General features: G+C 47.2%; 1 protein-coding gene across 1 annotated transcript in view; it reads right to left on the bottom strand.

The window, feature by feature from the left end:
* LOC139273478 (zinc finger protein 420-like) overlaps positions 1 to 20,400 on the bottom strand; it is an 80,067-nt gene that overhangs the window by 53,343 nt on the left and 6,324 nt on the right. The window contains exon 2 of the mRNA XM_070890381.1: positions 1,281 to 1,367. The gene's annotated coding sequence lies outside the window, so the exon portion shown is untranslated. The remainder of the gene's footprint in view (positions 1 to 1,280; positions 1,368 to 20,400) is intronic.

A 20,400-nucleotide genomic window follows, 5' to 3' on the forward strand; every position in this document is an offset into this window, starting at 1 on the left:
CTGGCCAATTTGTATGCCACTTCCTTGGCTTTAATACTATCCCTGATTTCCCTTGATAGCCACGGTTGAGCCACCTTCCCTTTTTTATTTTTACGCCAGACAGGAATGTACAATTGTTGTAGTTCATCCATGCGGTCTCTAAATGTCTGCTATTGCCCATCCACAGTCAACCCCTTCAGTATCATTCGCCAATCTATCCTAGCCAATTCACGCCTCATACCTTCAAAGTTACCCTTCTTTAAGTTCTGGACCATGGTCTCTGAATTAACTGTTTCATTCTCCATCCTAATGCAGAATTCCACCATATTATGGTCACTCTTCCCCAAGGGGTCTCACACGAGATTGCTAATTAATCCTCTCTCATTACACAACACCCAGTCTAAGATGGCCTCCCCCCTAGTTGGTTCCTCGACATATTGGTCTAAAAAACCATCCCTTATGCACTCCAGGAAATCCTCCTCCACCGTATTGCTTCCAGTTTGGTTAACCCAATCTATGTGCATATTAAAGTCACCCATTATAACTGCTGCACCTTTATTGCACGCACCCCTAATTTCATGTTTGATGCCCTCCCAAACATCACTACTACTGTTTGGAGGTCTGTACACAACTCCCACTAACGTTTTTTGCCCTTTGGTATTCTGCAGCTCTACCCATATAGATTCCACATCATCCAAGCTAATGTCCTTCCGAACTATTGCCTTAATTTCCTCCTTAGCCAGCAATGCTACCCCACCTCCTTTTCCTTTTATTCTATCTTTCCTGAATGTTGACTACCCCTGGATGTTGAGTTCCCAGCCCTGATCATCCTGGAGCCACGTCTCCATAATCCCAATCACATCATATTTGTTAACATCTATTTGCACTGTACTGTGCTATTCTTGCTCTGTGTGACTGTTGGATTCTGTTCCTTCTTTAGGCCTATGTTAGTTTGAGATTATCCGCGATTGTCTCAGGAGGAGGTTTGGTTCAGTCCATTACCTCCGTTTCTCTGCTCTTGTATGTTAGTTGCTGGGTTTGAGAGTCAGTGTACAGACATCAGTGTGGATTGACACCGTGTCAGTCAGTCCTTGTGTGTGAGTAAGGGAGTGAAAATGGATCTGCCTCTCAGAGCGATATGTTTGGACTTTGAAACATCATCTTATTGTACTGTTCCAAGTGACAGTGGGAGTCATAATGTAACTCTGGGATTCGGATCACTGTGGGACTGACAGCTTCTGCTACCTGTGACAATATGATTGAGATCAGTTCTGTGCCTCTGTGAGTGATAATGTACTTACTGTGTGTGAGAAGGAGCTGCCTGCACTGTTCCTTGTGTTCCAGGTGGCGGAAGGATCACATTTATTCTGGGGGTGAAGTATTTTGCTCTGAGAATAATAATGAGAAAAATATTAGGTACAAGTCATGGACAGGTGCCCATAGACTATAACAATAGTTATAATTACTGTGTATTTTTATCATAAAGTAAAGTATCTGGAGAGAGGAATGCGCGATACAAACAGTGACATTGTCTGACCTCACTGCAGTACAGCGGCACTCAGATTCTCTCATCATCATCATCATCATCATAGGCGGTCCCTCGAACCAGGATGACTTGCTTCCACGTGAGTTCAGATGTTTCAATGAAGGACCTGATATTCCAGTCCTGAACTCCAATTGAAAGGGTGGAAGATGCCTGTGCGTGGATTTTTTAAACGTGTGGTGACCATTACACATCAGCCACCACACGGGCTTGACAGAGCTCGGCCTTTATCCAGTGGCAAGGGTTGACCAGGACTGGAGACCTGCTCGGCTGCACAGACCGAGTGCGCACAGACCCAGTGTGGGCTGGCCTGTGCTGCCCCTGGGCCCTCGGCTCTTCTGGGCCCTGTACCCTCATTCGCCGCACCTCCGTCACAATCTCTCGCCGCTCCTCCGCCACAAACATTCGCCGCACCTCCGCCATGATCTCCCACCGCACATCCATTACAAACATTTGCCGAACCTCCGCCACGATCTCTCGCCGCTCCTCCGCCATAAAACACTTGCCGCACCTCCGTCATGATCGCCCACCGCACATCCACACCAAACATTCGCCAAACCTCCGCCACGATCACCCACCGAATCTCAGCCACGATCCCTCAATGCCCCTCCGCCTCGATCACTCACCACACCTCCGCCACGACCATGAGCAGAGGAGCGGGACGGTCGTGGTGGAGGTGTGGCGAGTGATCAGATTCCCCACACCAGCTGTGTCAGACGGTTCTATAGTAAGTTATCAGCATCCAGACACAACCCAAACCCAGCACTGGTCCATGAATGGGAACACCCGATTGGCAGAGTCCAGGTTTATATCTCCCACTTCCATGGGACTACCTGTACAATTCTGAATCGCTTCCTGGATTATAACCACAGGTATCTGGGCTGTACAACAATTGTTTTCAGTCGAATGAAACAGAGCTGAGAGCCTGTGCAGTTAACAGAATGTCACAGATGTATCTGAGGGAGCGACAATGTATCTCTCGATCACCAGCAACACGGTTCTAGAGAATTCAACGCACCGAAACAAAATAACCGATTATTGAAATGTCTTCCTGTCACACTCCTCTCCTGGTGCCTGCAATAGATGCACTTTGTGACACTCCTCACATCCTCACTCTCAGGCTGTGTTTCCACTGTTCAATGTCCCAGAACAACAGACACTGTGAGATTGGAACTGAATCAGGAACATTCATTACTGATTTGGGGAAAGAAAGCAGCACTGATTTGAAAGAGCGAGGTGGTTTACTTTCTCTGTCACCTTACACCGTACACACACAGCCCGAGAATGGCCTCTCCCTTCCCCCACTCACTCCATGTTCCGGAACTAGTTCCTGCTCCACTCCACCTATTACAGACAGCCCCCGACTGCCGCTGCACTTACCCCGACTCAAAGGCCATCTGTGGACACAGTGCTAATGTGATGAGCTGCTGTAAGGAGGCTGCTGTTTGCTCCCTTACTTGGGCCCGGGATATCTCCGCTCTCTGATGTGTTCAACGATCATCAGCCCAGCACAGAGTAAACGGCAGCCGCTGACAGAGCTGGAGGAGGGGAGCTTGCCTGGGCCCTTCCAGTCGGTTTAAACACTGTGTGGGGAGGGGAGGAGCAGCATGTATTTAGCGCATGCTCAGACCATCTTTTTGTCACAAATTAAATTAACAAAAATGGATTGTTTCATAAGTTGATTTTATCTCTAATTAAATAGGTCACATTGAGAGGATTTAAATTATAATCCGAATTACCAACAAAATGATTCGGTGCGCCGGACACTGGAGTGGGATTTCCTCGAGAGTTTTACTCTTTCCGTCAGTCTCTGGTGTGTGTGAGTGTGCCCCTGTCATTTCTGATAGGGGACTATGGGTTTTATTTGCTGCATATTATTGTTCTGATAACTGGGTGTGGGTTTTATTCTGTACCTGTCAGTCTCTGCTATGGGAATGTGGGTTTTATTCTGTACCTGTCAGTCTATGTTGTGAAAGTGTGCATTTTACTCTGTACCTGTCAGTTTCTAATATGAGAGTGTAGATTTTTTTCTGTACCTGTCAATCTCTGGAATGTGAGTTTGGGTTTATTCTATTTTAACCTGGCTATGAAACCTGCTCCCTCGCGGCATAGGTGTCCTCTGGAAATACACTCAGCAGATCAGTACGAATCTCTTGCCAGTTATTCAAAAGTTTCAGATAAATGCACAAAATGACCAAACTGCTTCAAAAACAGACACAGGCTGTCAAAAATAATGGAAAACAAGGCCCAGTAGATTTAGAGAGAGAGCTCGGGCTGGTGGGAATCCATCACTGGATCGTTCACACAAGCCGAGTGGATTAATTTGGTGATAGTACGAATTCACTGGTAGGTATTCGGTGAATAAGGTAAATAATCACCAGATTGGAATTTAGCTTTTTCTTGGAACATCACAGATAAGTGGATCGCAAGCAGGGTGGGAGAATTTGGTGATAGTAGGAATTCATTGCAAATTATTGACCTGGTTAGGAAATTGACTGAGCTGTAGGAGACAGAGGGTAGGGACAAAGGTTGGTTCTCAAGTTGGCAGGATGTGGTGTCCCACAGGGATCTGTGTTGGGGTTTCAACTATCCTCAGTATTTATTAATGACTTAGTTGATGGCATAGAAAGTCATATATCTAAATTTGCTGCTGACACAAAAGATAGGCGGCATTGCAGGCAGTGTAGTTGAAAGCATCAAATTACAAAGGGATAGCGATAGATTAAGTTAATGGGCAAAACTGCGTCAAATCGATTTCAATGTAGACACTTGAGGCCAAGTTTTGGACTGAGTTGCTCCTGTTTTTTTGCAGAACTGGTTAGAATGGGGTATCTTAGAAATTGCAATTCTCGGCATTTAGTTTGCTCCAGTTCTAGTCAGTAGAACAGTTTCAGTTTGGAACAGATTTTTTTTTCAAAGGGGGCGTGTCCGGCCACTTACGCCCGTTTTGAAAGTTTAGGCAGTGAAAACTTACTCCATTCCAAGTTAGTTTGGAGTAAGTGTAGATTTTGGAACGCTCAGAAAAACCTTGTCTACACTAGAAAATCAGGCGTAGGTTACAAATCAGGCGGAGGGAATGGGAGGGGGGTTTAAAGGGAGTTTACAAACATTAAACACTTTAGTTTTACAAATAAAGAGCCATCATCAATAATAAATGATAAATACATCAATAAATCAACCAATAAATCAATCAAAAAAAATAAAAAAATAAACAAAATTTAAAAATCAATAAAAAAAAACATTTTCTACTTACCGACTGCAGCACTGGGAGCCCTCCAACAGCGTGCTGCGTCGGGGCTCCCCCAGTGTGTCTCTATCTCTGTCAGTTTCTGTGTTTCTGACAGCGAGGAAGGGGGGGAGAGGGGGAAGAGAAGGGTGGGGGGAGAGAGAAAGGGGGGGGGGAAGAGAAAGGGGGGGGGGAAGAGAAAGGGGGGGGAGAGAAAGGGGGGGGAAGAGAAAGGGGGGGGGAAGAGAAAGGGGGGGGGAAGAGAAAGGGGGGGGGAAGAGAAAGGGGGGGGAAGAGAAAGGGGGGGAAGAGAAAGGGGGGGAAGAGAAAGGGGGGGGAAGAGAAAGGGGGGGGGAGGAAGAGAAAGGGGGGGGGAGAAGAGAAAGGGGGGGGAGAAGAGAAAGGGGGGGGGGAGAAGAGAAAGGGGGGGGAGAAGAGAAAGGGGGGGGAGAAGAGAAAGGGGGGGGAGAAGAGAAAGGGGGTGGGGAGAAGAGAAAGGGGGGGGGAGAAGAGAAAGGGGGGGGAGAAGAGAAAGGGGGGGGAGAAGAGAAGGGGGGGGGGAGAAGGGGGGGGGGGAAGAGGAAAGAAAGGGGCGGGAGGGAGGGCGAAGGGCGGGAGGGAGGGCGAAGGGCGGGAGGGAGGGGCGGGAGGAGGGCGAAGGCGGGAGGGAGGGCGAAGGGCGGGAGGGAGGGCGAAGGGCGGGAGGGAGGGCGAAGGGCGGGAGGGAGGGCGAAGGGCGGGAGGGAGGGCGAAGGGCGGGAGGGAGGGCGAAGGGCGGGAGGGAGGGCGAAGGGCGGGAGGGAGGGCGGAAGGGCGGGAGGGAGGGCGAAGGGCGGGAGGGAGGGAGAAGGGAGGGCGGGAGGGAGAAGGGCGGGAGGGAGGGAGAAAGAAGGGAGGGAGGGAGGAGGAAGGGAGGGAGGGAGGAGGGAGGAGGGAGGGAGGGAGAAGGGAGGGAGGAGGGAAAGGGAGGGAGGGAGGGGAGAAGGGAGGGGAGGGAAGGAGAAGGGAGGGAGGGAGGGAGAAGGGAGGGAGGGAGGAGAAGGGAGGGAGGGAGGGAGAAGGGAGGGAGGGAGGGAGAAGGGAGGGAGGGAGGGAGGGAGGGAGGGAGGGAGGGAGGGAGGGAGGGAGGGAGGAGGGAGGGAGGAGGAGGGGAGGGAGGGAGGGAGGGAGAAGGGAGGGAGGGAGAAGGGAGGGAGAAGGGAGGTAGAAGGGAGGAGAAGGGAGGGAGAAGGGAGGAGAAGGGAGGGAGGGAGGGAGAAGGGAGGGAGGGAATGGGAGAAGGGAGGGAGGGAGGGAGGGAGGGAGGGGAGGGAGGGAGGGAGGGAGGGAGAGAAGGGAGGGAGAGAAGGGAGGGAGAGAAGGGAGGGAGAGAAGGGAGGGAGAGAAGGGAGGGAGAGAAGGGAGGGAGAGAAGGGAGGGAGGGAGGGAGGGAGGGGGAGAAGGGAGGGAGGGAGGGAGGGGGAGAAGGGAGGGAGGGAGGGAGGGGGAGAAGGGAGGGAGGGAGGGAGAGGGAGGGAGGGAGGGAGGGGGAGAAGGGAGGGAGGGAGGGAGGGAGGGGGAGAAGGGAGGGAGGGAGGGAGGGAGGGGGAGAAGGGAGGGAGGGAGGGAGGGGGAGAATGGAGGGAGGGAGGGAGGGGGAGAAGGGAGGGAGGGAGGGGGAGAAGGGAGGGAGGGGGAGAAGGGAGAAGGGAGGGAGGGGGGAGGGAGGGGGAGAAGGGAGAGAGGGAGGGAGGGAGGGAGGGGGAGAAGGGAGAGAGGGAGGGAGGGAGGGGGAGAAGGGAGGGAGTGAGGGAGGGAGGGGAGAGGAGGGAGGGAGGGAGGGAGGGAGGAGGGAGGGAGGGAGAGAAGGGAGGGAGGGAGGGAGGGAGGGAGGGAGGGAGGGGGGAGAGGGAGGGAGGGGGAGAAGGGAGGGAGGGGAGAAGGGGGGGAGGGAGGGAGGGGGAAGGGCGGCTGAACGGGCCTGGCTGGCCGGGCCCCAAGACTTTGGGCAGGGCCGCTCCCAGCACCGAAGTTCAAGGTCGGTGGCTGTGGGTCGGGTTGGGTCCTGGGGGGGTGGGGAAGCGGGGGTCGGGTCAGGTCCCGGTGGTGGGGGGTGAAGCGGAGGTCGGGTCGGGTCTGGTCCTGGGGGGGAGGGGGCAGAGCGGGAGTCGGGTCGAGTACGGGGCGGGGGTGCGGGAGTCGAGTCGGGCGGGAGGGGCGAAGTCGGGTCAGGTCCAGCGCGGGGGGCGGCGGGGAAGGTGTCAGGTCCGGGTGGGGGGCGGGTTTGAGAGAGCCAGCTGAAGGGAGGAAGCAGGAGCTGGGCGAGGGAGCTGCAGCCTGATCCACGTCGCCCCAGTGAGCCCATTCGGACAGGGCTTGGGGTGGCGTGCTTTGGGCCCCTCCCACACAGTTTTGGGCGCCCACTGTCGTGCGCCTGTGCAGAGGTTCCGGCACTGTTTTCAGCGCAGGGACCTGGCTCCGCCCCCCACAGCTCGTGCTGCGCCGCGCCCAGCTCCAGAGGACCTGCAGGGAGCCGGAGAATCTTTAAGTATTTTTTAGGTGCACTTTTGGGCGCGAAAAACAGACGTCTAGGGGCTAGGCACGGCCCGAAACTTGGGCCCTTTAGACCTAAAAAGGATACAAGAAGGTACTTTGTAAATGATGAAAAGCTAAAAACAGTGGAGGTCCAAAGAGACTTGGGAGTCCAGGTGCAGAGATCATTAAAATGTCATGAACAAGAACAGAGAATAATCATAAAGGCTAAAGGAAGGCTTTTACATCTCGGAGCACTAGAATACTCGGGGTAGAAGTTATGCTGCAGCTATACAAAGCCCTGGTTAGCCAACACCTGGAGCACTGAGAGCAGTTCTGGGCACCATGCCTTAGGAAGGTTATATTGGCCTTGGAGAGTACAGCGTCGATTTACCAGAATGATACTCGGACTCCAAGGTTTAAGGTATGAGGAAAAATTACACAAATTAGGACTGTATTCATTAGAATTTAGGTTAAGGGCTGATCTGATCGAAGTTTAAGATATTAAGCGGAACAGATGGGGTAGATAGAGAGAAACTATTTCTGCTGGTTGGGGATTCTAGGACTCGGGGCATAGTCTAAAAATTAGAGCCAGAATTTTTAGCAGTGAAATGAGGAAACACATTTGTACATAATGAGTGGTAGAAGTTTGGAACTCGCTTCCTCAAGCACCAATTGATGCTAGGTCAGTTGTTAATTTTAAATCGGAGATTGATAGCTGTTTGTTAACTAAAGGTATTAAAGAATCTGGTCAAAGGTGGGTATATGGAGTAAGGTCGCAGATCAGCCATCATCTCTGAATGGGGGAAACAGGCTCGAAGGGCTCAATGGCCTACTCCTGTTCCTATGGAGCAGTTGCCAGGACTGGTGAACTAATCCAAATAGAGATTCATTTGCTGAGACTCTGCAGCAGTTGTTTTCTGCTGTTAAATATCAGAATCAAATTGATCAGAATGCACCAATTGAAGCAGAAAATTCAGCACTTTCTGGGGAGGTGAATGGCCGAGACACATTGATACTGAACTGTATTTAGTGAGCAACAGAACAAGGAGGAAGAGACAATCTCACACAGACACATACACACACATAGAAACATACCCACATAAGCACATACACAAGCACGCACACATTCATATATCAAAATATATACATAAACACATACACAGCCACAAAGATTGACACACATACACTTCTCTAACTGGCGAGAAGCTCGGAGCTGTGGATGAGCAGAGATTTTTCAGAGCAGGGGTATAAAAGGATACGGAGGTAAAGCAGGTGGAAGGAGTTAAGAGACAGATCAGCCCTGATCTCACTGAATGGGGGAACAGGCTCGAGGAGCTGAATGGCCTGTTCCTGTTCCGATGTTCCTTCCTCCACTTTATCTCCAGTGTCACCATCAAGCACTCCCAGGGCACATACAATACTGAGCACATCCTCATTACCTTGGCATTACTACTGTCACTCTGTCCCCAGCCCTACTCCAGACCATTTCTGTTCCTGAATTTATAAACTAGGAAAACTTAAACGATAAATCCTCAGGACTGGATGAATTGCATCCGTGCAAACTAAACCATGCAAAGGAAGAGCCCATCGAGAGAATTGTGTTCAGTTCTGGACCTCACGAATGATGTATTAGCTTTGGCGGGGGTGCAGCACAGATTCAGCAGATTGATACCGGGGCTAAAAGGGTTAAATTATGAGGACAGGTGGCATAGACAAGTCTTTACTTCCTTGAAGATAGAAAATGAAGGATGATATCATTGACATTTTAAGATGACAGAGAGATACTATTTCATCTGGTGGAAGAGTCCAGATCAAGGGGAATAAACTTAAAATTAAAGCTAGGCCGTTCAAGGGTGAGGCCAGGATGCACTTCTTCACACAAAGGTCAGTCGCAATCTGGAAATCTCTCCCTCAAAAAGCTGGAGCTCAACTAAAACATTCAAGACTCAGACTGACTGATTTTTGTTAGGTTGGGTTCAGTGTGTCTGTATATTGACACACAAAGACAAACACACACACACAGACATGCTGAAACACACACATGGGTTAAGGGCGTAGGTGGATTGAAAGGGTTTAAGCAGACTTTTAAAGGCACTTGTTCGTCAGTTCCTCTGTCGATTTCGGGCCTGGTTTGGTACAAATCTGACCTCTCACCAAGGACTCTGTTTGAACTCCCCACATTCATTTCACACAAGTCCTTCAGATTGGCAGGGGTGAAAGGTCAGTGTTTTGACCTTCTGTGACATCCAGCTGACAGCTGAAGATTGTTTCGAGTGCTGTACCATGTCTTTTCAGAATTCACTATAGAATTACATAGTATTTACTGCACAGAAACAGGCCATTCTGCCCAACATGTCCATGGCGGTGTTTATGCTCCACACGAGCATTCTCTCACCTTACTTCACCTCACCCTATCATATCCTTCTATTCCTTTCTCCCTCATGTACGTATCTAGCTTCCCCTTAAAGGCACTCTGCTACTCACCTGAACTCCACGTGCGAGCAAGCTCTACATTCTAACCACTCTCTGGGTAAAGAGGTTTCTCCTGAATTCCTTATTGGATTTATTAGTGACTATCTTATATTTAGTCCCTAGTTTTGGACTCCCACAAGTGGTAACATCTTGTCTACATCTACCCTAACAAACAGCTACATATATATATATATATATATATATATATATATATATAAAGATCTCTATGAGCCTTCTCTTTGAGAGAAAGAGCCCCAGCATGTTCAGCCATTCTGGATACTGAAAACCTCTCACTTCTGGTGTCATCCTTGGAAATCTTTTTTGCAACAGCCACAGTCCTGTATATCTTTTTCATTATATGGAGACCAAAACTGATCACAGTATTCCAAGTGTGGTCCAACCAAGGTTATATATACGTTTAACAAACCTTCTCTGCTTTGCAGTTCTTTTACTCTAGAAATGAGACCCAGTGCTTTATTTACATTTCCATTGCCTTGTTAACCTGCTTTTAATGATTTGTGCATCTGTTCCCCTAGATCACTGGTGGGCAAAATACAGCCCATGGGCCATATCTGGCCCGCCAAGACATTCTATCCGTCCCGCTGGATGGGACAGAAATAGAACGCGAGCCGGAGCTCGAGCTGCACATTCGTCAATCCACTTTCACTTCTCATGAGTCAGTGACAGAACCGAACTGCAGCCAAGGAAAAAATATAGGAATACTTCATTCAAATTAATAACTTGCCAAAGCGATTCTCTCTGGCCGATTTTAAAAGGATCCGTTCCGTAATTCTAGGCGCCAATGGCAGACATCAGTACCCAGAATGCACTGCGTACTAGAAGATGCCCTATCCAATTTAGAGTGGAGTCATGGCTGCTCATCTCCACAAATGTTTTACCGAAGAAAGTGACTGGCTCTGCATCTTTCTTCTCCCGGTACAATGGCAGGGGAGTTCTCATCTCGCACCAATTGGGACGGCATTAGTAATCTTTGCAGAGGGACATAATGATGACTGAGGTGGGAAAATGATGCTGACACAGGCTCTAAAGGGGCTACAGTTCTATTTCACAGCACTGATTTACAGAGACAAGATACCACAACATTTTCAACTTTTTTTTTTAATTCGGTCCAAGTCAGCATGGATTTATGAAAGGGAAATCATGCTTGACAAATCTTCTAGAATTGTTTGAGGATGTAACTAGTAGAGTGGACAAGAGGGAGCCAGTGGATGTGGTGTATTTAGACTTTCAAAAGGCTTTTGACAAGGTCCCACTCAAGAGATTAGTGTGCAAAATTAAAGCACATGGTATTGGGGGTAATGTACTGACGTGGATAGAGAACTGGTTGGCAGACAGGAAGCAAAGAGTAGGAATAAACAGGTCCTTTTCGGAATGGCAGGCAGTGACTAGTGGGGTACCGCAAGGTTCAGTGCTGGGACCCCAGCTATTTACAATATACATTAATGATTTAGACGAAGGAATTGAATGTAATATCTTCAAGTTTGCAGATGACACTAAGCTGGGTGGCAGTGTGAGCTGTGAGAAGGATGCTAAGAGGCTGCAGGGTGACTTGGACAGGTTAGGTGAGTGGGCAAATACATGGCAGATGCGGTAGGTATAATGTAGTTAAATGTGAGCTTATTCACTTTGGTGGTAAAAACAGGAAGGCAGATTATCTGAATGGTGACAGGTTAGTAAAAGGGGAAGTGCAACGAGACCTGGGTGTCATGGTACATCAGTCATTGAAAGTTGGCATGCAGGTACAGCAGGTGGTGAAGGCGGCAAATGGCATGTTGTCCTTCATAGCGAGAGGATTTGAGAATAGGAGCACGGAGGTCTTACTACAGTTGTTCAGGGCCTTGGTGAGGCCACACCTTGAATATTGTGTACAGTTTTGGTCTCCTAATCTGAGGAAGGACATTCTTGCTATTGAGGGAGTTCAGCGAAGGTTCACCAGACTTATTCCTGAGATGACAGGACTGACATATGAAGAAAGACTGAATCGACTCGGCTTATATTCCATGAAATTTAGAAGAATGAGAGGGGATCTCATAGAAACATATAAAATTCTGACGGGATTGGACAGGTTAGATGCAGGAAGAATGTTCCCGATGTTGGGGAAGTCCAGAACCAGGGGTCACAGTCTAAGGGTAAGGGGTAAGCCATTTAGGACTGAGAGGAGAAGAAACTTCTTCACTCAGAGAGTTGTGAGCATGTGGAATTCTCTACCACAGAAAGTTGTTGAGGCCAGTTCGTTAGATATATTCAAATGGGAGTGAGAAGTGGCCCTTACGGCTAAAGGGATCAAGGGATATGGAGGGAAAGCAGGAATGGGGTACTGAACATATGATCATATTGAATGGTGGTGCAGGCTCGAAGGGCCGAATAGCCTACTCCTGCACCTATTTTCTATTTTTCAATGTTTCATTTATAAGCAGTACCGGATACAAGTTGTGTATGTAAGATAGCATCTGACTACTACATGAATTTATGGTTATGCAATGTTTTAATGTTTTTGAGCACGGTCCCTTTAAATTTGCTGCACAGCCGGGCACGATGCAGCTGCACATGCGCAGTGTCTCTTCCAGTGGCAGGAGCTGGGGATCAGTCTGCGCGGGACCCAGCGATTGGTAAAATATTGGTGGGCGGCACTCAACAGCTCACCAAAACTTTGTTAAGTGGCCCTCCAGCCCAAATAATTGCCCCCCCTGCCCTAGATCTCTTTGCTCCTCAACACCATTTAGACACTTTTTTCCCAAAAATGGAAGACTTGCATTTATATTGCACCTTTCACCACCACCACACATCTCAAAACAAAGCTTTAAAGCAAATGAAGTACTTTTGGAACGTAGTCACTGTTGTAATGTGGGAAACGCAGCACCAATTTGCGCACAACAAGCTCCCACAAACAGCAATGTGATGAGAAGATAAGAAATAGGAGGAGTAGGCCATTCGGCCCATTGAGCCTGCTCCGCCATTCAATAAGATCATGGCTGTTCTGATCATGGACTCAGCTCCACTTCCCTGCCTGCTCCCCATAACCCTGTATTCCTTTATCACTCAAAAATCTGTCTATCTCCACCTTAAGGATATTCAAAGACCCAGCCTCCACAGCTCTCTGGGGCAGAGAATTCCACAGATTTACAACCTTCAGAAGAAGTTCCTCCTCATCTCAGTTTTAAATGGGCAGCCCCTTATTCTGAGACTATGTCCCCTAGTTTTAGTTCCCCTATGAGTGGAAATATCCTTTGTGCATCCACCTTGTCGAGCCACCTCATTATCTTGTATGTTTCGATATGATCACCTCTCATTCTTCTGAACTCCAATGTGTATAGGCCCAACCTACTCAACCCACCTTCATAAGTCAACTCCGGACTCAACCGAGTGAACCTTCTCTGAACAGCCTCTAATGAAAGTATATCCTTCCTTAAATAGAGACCAAAACTGTATGTAGTATTCCAGGTGTGGCCTCACCAATACCCTGTACAGTTGTAGCAGGACTTCTCTGCTTTTATACTCTATCCCCTTGTGATAAAAGCCAACATTCCATTTGCCTTCCTGATTACGTGCTGTACCTACATACTAACTTTTTGTGTTTCGTGCACAAGGATCCCCAGATCCCCCTGTACTGCAACACTTTGCAATTTTTCTCCATTTAAATTGTAATTTGCTTTTCTATTTTTACTGCCAAAGTGGGTCAATGTGAGGATAACCTCACATTTTGCCACTTTATACTCCATCTGCCAGATTTTTGCCCAATCACTTAGCCTGTCTATATTCCTCTGCAGATTTTTTTGTGTCCTCCTCACAATTTGCTTTCCCACCCATCTTTGTACCATCAGCAAATTTGGCTACATTACACTCGGTCCCTTCATCAAGTCATTAATATAGATTGTAAATAGTTGAGGACCTAGCACCCTGCGACACCCCACCATTCACTGTTGGCCAACCGGAAAATGACCCATTTATCCCGACTCTCTGTTTTCTGTTAGTTAGCCAATCCTCTATCCATGCTAATATATTGCCCCCTACCCAGTGAACTTTTATCTTGTGCAGTAACCTTTTATGTGGCACCTTATCGAATGCCTTCTGGAAATCCAATTAAACTACATCCACTGGTTCCCCCTTATCCACCCTGCTCGTTACATCCTCAAAGAGCTCCAGCAAGTTTGTCGAACATGATTTCCCTTTCATAAAACCATGCAGACTCTGCTTGATTGAATTATGCTTTTCCAAATGTCCTGCTACTGCTTCCTTAATAATGGACTCGAGCATTTTCCCAACGACAGATGTTAGGCTAACTGGTCTATAGTTTCCTGCTTTTTGTCTGCCTCCTTTTTTAAATAGGGGCGTTACATTTGCGGTTTTCCAATCCTCTGGGACTGCTGCAGAATCCAATGAATTTTGGTAGATTACAACCAATGCATCCACTATCTCTGCAGCCACCTCTTTTAAGACCCTAAGATGTAAGCCATCAGGTCCTGGGGACTTGTCTGCCTTTAGTGGCACTATTTTACCGAGTACGACTTCATTAGTGAGTGTTAAGTTCCTCCCTCCATATAGCCCCTTGATTATCCATTATTAATTCTCCAGTCTCATCCTCGAGGGGATAACGACTAGACAATCTGTTTCTGTAATGTTGAAGGATAAATACTGGCCAGGAGACCGGGAATAACTCCTCTGCTCTTCCTTGCAATAGTGTCATGGGACCTTTTACATGCACCTGAGGGAGCAGACGGGGCTGCGGTTTAACGTCGCTTCTGAAAGACGGCACCTGATAGTGCCTCCTTATTCCACCTACCAAAATGCACCACGTCACAGCTATTTATATTGGAAGTAGAATCATAGAAGTTTACAGCACAGAAGGAGGCCATTTTGGCCCATCGTGCCCGTGCCGACCAACAAGAGCCTATCCAGCCGTAACCCTGTAGGTTACGACACTTCAAGTGCACATCCAAGTATTTTTTTAATGTGGGTGAGGGTTTCTGCCCCTACCACCCTTTCAGGCATTGAGTTCCAGACCCCCACAACCCTCTGCGTGAAGACATTTCCCCTCAAATCCCCTCTAAATCTTCTACCAATTATTTTAATTTATGCCCCCTGGTTGTTGAACTATCTGCTAAGGGAAATAGGCCCTTTCTATCCACTATATCTAGGCCCTCATAATTTTATACACCTCAATGAGGTTTCCTCTCAGCCTCCTCTGTTCCAAGGAAAATAAATCCAGCCTATCCAATCTGTCCTCATAGCTAAGATTCTCCACTCCCGGCAACATCCTCATAAATCTCCTCTGTACCCTCTCCAGTGCAATCATGTCCTTCCTGTAATGTGGTGACCAGAACTGCACGCAGTACTCCAGCTTTTTTTTTTAAAAAACAGTTCAAGCATAACCCCTTGCTCTTGTATTCTGTGCCTCGGCTAATAAGCATTCCGTTGGCATTCTTAACCACCTTATCTATCTGTACTGCTACTTTCAGGGATCTGTGGACATGCACTCCAAGGTCCCTTTGTTCCTCCACATTTCTCAGTGTCCTACCATTTAATGTGTATTCCCTTTCCTTGTTAGCCCTCCTCACATGCATTACCTCACACCTCTCTGGATTAAATTCCATTTGCCACTGTTTTGACCAGTTGATTGATATCTTCCTGCAGCCCGCGGCTTTCTTCATTATCAACCACACAGCCGATTTTAGTATCATCTGCAAACTTCCTAATCATAGCCCCTATATTCAAGTCTATATTCAAGTATATCACAAAAAGCAAGAGACCTAGTACTGAGCCCTGCAGAACCCCACTGGAAACATCCTTCCAGTCACAAAAACATCCATCAACCATTACCCTTTGCGTCCTGCCTCTGAGCCAATTTTGGATCCAACTTGCCACTTTGCCCTGGATCTCATGGGCGTTTACTTTCGTGACCAATCTGCCATGTGGGACCTTATCAAGCTTTGCTAAAATCTATATACACTACATCATACGCTTGGCCCTCATCCACCCTCCTCGAAAAATTCAATCAAGTTAGTTAGACACGACCTTCCCTTAACAAATCCGTGCTGACTGTCCTTGATTAATCCATGTCTTTCTAAGTGAAGATTTATCCTGTCCTTCAGGATTTTTTCCAATAATTTTCCTACCACTGAGGTTAGGCTGACTGGTTTGTAATTACTCAGCCTATCCCTTTCGCCCTTCTTAAACAAAAGTACCACATTAGTAGTCCTCCAGCACCATATCTAAAGCCAGAGAGGATTGGAAAATGGTGGTTGAGCAGTTATAATGAGGGATGTTCAAGAGCCCAGAATTTGAGGAGCAAGACATCTTGCGGGGTTGTGAGGCTGAAAAAGATTACAGAGATAGGGAGGAGCGAGACCATGGAATGATTTGTAAACAAGGATGAGAATTTTGAAATCGAGGCTTTGTTTAACTGGGAGCCAATGTAGGTCAGAAAGCACAGGAGTGATGGGTGATCTTGACTTGATGTGGGTTAGTACATGGGGGGCTGAGATTTGGATGACTTCAAGTTTACGTAGTGAGGAATGTGGGAGACCGGCCAGGAGTGAGTTGGAGTAAGTCAAGTCTAGAGGTAACAAAGACATGGATGAAGGTTTCAGCAGCACAAGAGCTGAGGCAGGGGCGGAGGTGTGTAATGTTATGGAGGTGGAAAAAGGCGGTTTTAGTTATGCCACGGATATGTGGCTGGAAACTCATTTTAGGGTCAAATATGACACCTAGGTTGTGAACAGTCTTGTTCTCCCTCAGATTGTTGCTAAGGAGAGGGATGGAGTCAGTGGTTAGGGAACGCAGTTTGTGGCGGGGACCAAAGATAATGGCTTCGGTCTTCCCAATAGTTAATTGGAAAAAATTTCTGCTCATGTTGGACAAGCAATCTGACAATTTAGATACCAAGCATGGGTCGAGACAAGTGGTGGAGAGGTAGAGCTGGGTATCGTCAGCGTACATGTAGAAACTGACTCCGTGTTTTCAAATGATATCGCCAAGGGGCAGCATATAGGTGAGAAATAAGAGGGAAACAAGGACAGATCCTTGGGGGACATCAGAGGTAACAATGCAGGAGTGGGAAGAGAAGCCATTGCACGATATTTTCTGGCTACGATTAGATAGGTAAGAATGGAACCAGGCGAGTGCAGTCCCACCTAGCTGGACATTGGTGGAGAGGTGTTGGAGGAGGATGGAGTAGTCAACTGTGTCAGAGGTGCAGCAGAGGTTAGAACCTAAAGCAAGTTTTCCTATATTAACAGTGACTCCAATCCACTTATGTTACGGTATAAGAACACGCAAAATAGGAGGCGGCCATTCGCCCCTCGAGCCTGATCCACCATTCAATATCATAGCTGATCTTCTACCTCAACTCCACTTTCCTCATATCCCTTCATCCCTTAATATTCAAAAAAGTGCATCAACCTCTGTCTTGAATATACTCAAAGACGGAGCATCCATAGCCCTTTAGGGTAGAGACTTCCAAAGATTCACCATCCTCTGAGTGAAGAAATTTATCTTCATCTCAGTCCTAAATGGGCGACCACTCATTCAGAGATTGTGACTCCTGGTTCTGGACTCCCAGCCAGAGGAAATATCCTTGCTGCATCTACCCTGTCAAGCCCTGTAAGAATTGTGTATGTTTTAATTAGATCACCTTTCATTCTTCTAAACTACAGAGAATATAGGCCTAATCTACTCAATCTGTTCTCATAGGACAATCCCCCCATCCCAGGAATCAGTCAGGTGAACCTTCATTCCTCAATGGCAAGGATATCCTTTCTTAGGCAAGGAAACCAAAACTGTACACAATACTTCAAATGTGGTCTCACCAGGGCAGTATGTAATTGCAGTAAGACATCTTTACTCTTATACTCAAACCCTCTTATAATAAAAGGTCAACATACCATTTGCTGTCTTAATTGCTTCCTGTACCCACATGTTAACTTTCAGTGATTCATATACATGGACACCCAGGACCCTCTGAACAACAGCATTTTCCAATCATTCAGCATTTACAAACTACTCTGCTTTTCTATTTTTCCTACCAAAGTGGATAACTTCACATTATATTCCATTTTCCATCTTCTTGCCCACCTCACTTAGCCCATCTATATCCCTTTGACGTTTCTTTGCATTTTGCATCATCCTCACAACTTACATTCCCACCTAGCTTTGTATCATCAGCAAACTTGGATATCATCCAAATCATTGATATAGATTGTGAATAGCTGGGGCCCAAGCCCTGATCCTTACGGTACCACTCCACTAGTTACAGGTTGCCAACCCGAAAATTACCCGTTTATTCCTACTCTGTTTTCTGTCCGTTAATCAATCCTCAATCCATGCTCATGTCCACAGTAAATGACACAAGGTCAGCCCGCTGAATGGAACCTCGGGCACCCTGAGCTTGATCTCCGGTGTCTCCAGTCCTGATTGCCCCCTTACATCAGTCTCCCCTCACTTTTATACCCTGCAGTGATTCATCTCTGGCACCGGACTCTTCTTTGTCTTCTCTGCTGGGTTTTGGCAAGAAGCTGGGAAAAGACAGCTGGAACTTCTCTAATCTGTGATTTACAAGGACACTTTCCCTGGTGCCCAGCAGTTACTTTTCTTCAGTAATTTTCCGACCTGCTGTTAGTTGTTCTTTCTTATAGTTTCATAATTATAGGTATAAACATCACACATTATAATCTAACCTATTCTATTACTCACTTGGCTTTGAGCTTATATTGTACTATTTTATGATTTTATAACCAATCCTCAATCCATGCGAGTACATTACCCCCAATCCTATGAGCTCTAATTTTGTTTATTTCTTGTCGAATGCCTTCTGAAAATCCAAATACACCATATCCACTGGTTCCCCCTTATTTGTTCTGCTAGTTACCACCTCAAAAAATGCTAACAGATTTGTCAAACATGATTTCAGTTTTATAAATCCGTATTGACTCTGCCCAATCCTATTATTATTTTTAATAGTGCCCTGTTACCACATCCTCATAATAGAATCTAGCATTTTCCTTATAACTGACGTCAGGCTAACTGGTTTGTGGTTACTTGTTTTCTCTCCCTCCTTTCTTAAATAGTGGGGTTATATTTGGTACCTTCCAACCCGCACGAAGGGAGAGAGAGTGAACGAGTGAGAGGAAGATTGACACGGAAGGGAGAGAGAGCTGGATAGAGTGAGATCAAACAGACAGCAAAGTAAGTGAGACAGAGTGAGACTTAAATCCAAAAGGGGGAGTGGGAGAGACAGAATGAGGCAGAGAAAGAGAGGAAAGGAAGAGAAGGTATTGGCCGGGATGGCAAGAGAGAAGAGAATGAGGCAGAGAGAAGAGAGAGGAGCGAAAGAGGTGGAGAGAGGTAGACTGAGAGCATAGCAGAAAGAGGGACAGAGAAGCAGAGAAGAGAAAGGTGGAAAGAGTGAGAGACAGTGAGGCAGAGAGAAATGAGAGAGGTAGAGATCTTATTGAATGGCGGAGCAGGCTCGAGGGGCCAAATGGCCTACTCCTGCTCCTATTTCTTATGTTCTTAATAGAGCAAATGTGAATTAGAGAGAGAGAGAGAGAGAGAGAGAGAGAGAGAGAGAAGGTGGGGGGGGTGGGGGGGAAGAGAAATTGAGAAAGAAACAGGTGGAGATATGAGAGTGCTTCTTCGGCAGCCCCTCCCAAACCCGCGACCTCTACCATCTAGAAGGACAAGGGCAGCAAGCACATGGGAACACCACCACCACCACCATGTTCCCCTCCAAGTCACACACCATCCTGATATGTAAGAATATCACCGTTGCTTTGTCGCTGGGTCAAAATCCTGGCACTCCCTCCCTCATCATCATCATAGTGAGAATGTGTAAAGAAGGGTTGCGAATGTGGTAGATGGATAGAGAATGTGGCAAAAGGATGGAATCATGGGAAAATAGATAAAGAAATGTCAAGATGCAGACAACTGCAGAATCGACAGAAAAAAAAGGGGTTACCAAGAGTTGAGGTTGAGGTTAAACACAGGTCATGAGAAAGACGCAAGGCGGCACAAAGAAAGAAAGCAATCCTAGATAGGAGGGGAAAAGTAATAGCTTTTACTGATAAGGAGGAAGGGAAACTAATTGGGTTCTTTACTGATAAGGGAAGACAGTGTAGTGAAGCTATAACTAACCTGACCCTGACACCAGCCCTAATTGAGACTTTCTTGCCTGCCATTGGACGTACTCGGGGGGGGGGGGGGGAGGCAGAAAGGGATTGGATAGACCAAGTGCTAATCAAATGTGTTCTGTTTTGAAAATGTATAACTGTTGGTATTTCACGCTGAAAAAAGGACTTGTCCAGAGGAAGGTAAACAGGTTCTGATTGAGAGTGTCCCTTTGTCTTGACAAGTCCCAGCCGGAGAATCTTCAATAAAGGTCTTTTACAGAAAAGGCAAAAAGGTGTTCGCGTCATTGTATTCACTGAAACAGATTGAGGGAAAAAGAATCCGTATTAACAATAGACAGTCCCTCGAATCAAGGATGACTTGCTTCCACGTCAAAAAGTTCACAGGTGTTTCAATGAAGGACCTAAAATTCCAGGTCCCGTATTACATGTTGAAGGATGGAAGAAGTCTGTGCGTGGATTTTTTTTTTTTTTTTTTAAAACGTGTGGTGACCGTTGCACACCAGCCACCACACGGGCTTGAC

The sequence above is a fragment of the Pristiophorus japonicus genome, chromosome 9, assembly GCF_044704955.1.
Source record: "Pristiophorus japonicus isolate sPriJap1 chromosome 9, sPriJap1.hap1, whole genome shotgun sequence".
In the NCBI taxonomy this organism is placed as follows: domain Eukaryota; kingdom Metazoa; phylum Chordata; class Chondrichthyes; family Pristiophoridae; genus Pristiophorus; species Pristiophorus japonicus.